Source organism: Etheostoma cragini, chromosome 23 (genome assembly GCF_013103735.1).
Source record: "Etheostoma cragini isolate CJK2018 chromosome 23, CSU_Ecrag_1.0, whole genome shotgun sequence".
Taxonomy (NCBI): Eukaryota; Metazoa; Chordata; class Actinopteri; order Perciformes; family Percidae; genus Etheostoma; species Etheostoma cragini.
In genome coordinates this window covers 1284626-1285821 of record NC_048429.1, presented here as the reverse complement: position 1 = coordinate 1285821, position 1196 = coordinate 1284626, and positions in this window count along the sequence as shown.

Here is a 1196-nt window from a genome sequence, read left to right as displayed (position 1 = left end):
ATACTTTTTACGACATACTATACTATGACTTTTTTGACATGATATACATGATATTTTTTCAAAAATTTTGACATGCTACACTATGACTTGTTTTGACATACTATACTATGACTTTTTTCACATAAATTACTTTTTACGACATACTATACTGTGACGTTTTTCGGCATGCTATCCTATGACTTGTTTTGACATGCTATGCTATTATTACTTTTTAGGACATACTATACTATGACATTTTCAACATGCTATACCATGACCTTTTTTTAACATACCATACTATGACTTTTCCCCCCCCACATAAAATACTTTTTAGACATGCTATGCTATTACTTTTTACGACATACATACTATGACTTTTTTGACTTGATTACCCATGACCTTTTTTTCAGTACTTTTTTTTACATGCTATACAATGACTGTTTCAACATACTATACTATGACTGTTGACATGCTATACTAGGACCTTTTCGATATGCTACTGTATACTATGAATTTTTTCTACATACTTTAACTTTTCTCATGAATTTCTACATACTATACCATGACTTTTTTGTGAAGTTTTCAACATACTCTATGACTTTTTTATGACTCTTTCAACATGCAATGATTAATCTCTGAGGTAATAATCCATTATTTCTCCTTCCTTTGTCTGTCTTTAGGCTTTGACGTGAGCATCAATAAGGCCTATACTAACCAACCATACTATACTATATTGACTTTTTTATGACTTTCAAAAACACTATACTATGACATTTAAGCAACATTACTTTAAAAAAAATACACAACTTTTTTCATGACATTTTCAACAATCTATACTATGACCTTTTAGACATGCTATGTTATTATTACTTTTTACGACATACTATACTACGACTTTTTTCATACTTTTTCGATACGCTATATTTTTGCCTTTTTTAGATATATTCACTATGACTTTTTCATGACTTTTTCAGCGTACTATACTATGACTTTTTTTGACATGATATACATGATCTTTTTTCACATAAATTACTTTTTGCGACGTTTTTCGGCATGCTATCCTATGACTTGTTTTGACATGCTATGCTATTATTACTTTTTAGGACATACTATACTATGACTTTTTCAACATGCTATACCATGACCTTTTTTAACATACCATACTATGACTTTTTCATGAATTCTTCAGGAATGCTATACTATGACTTTTTCCCCCC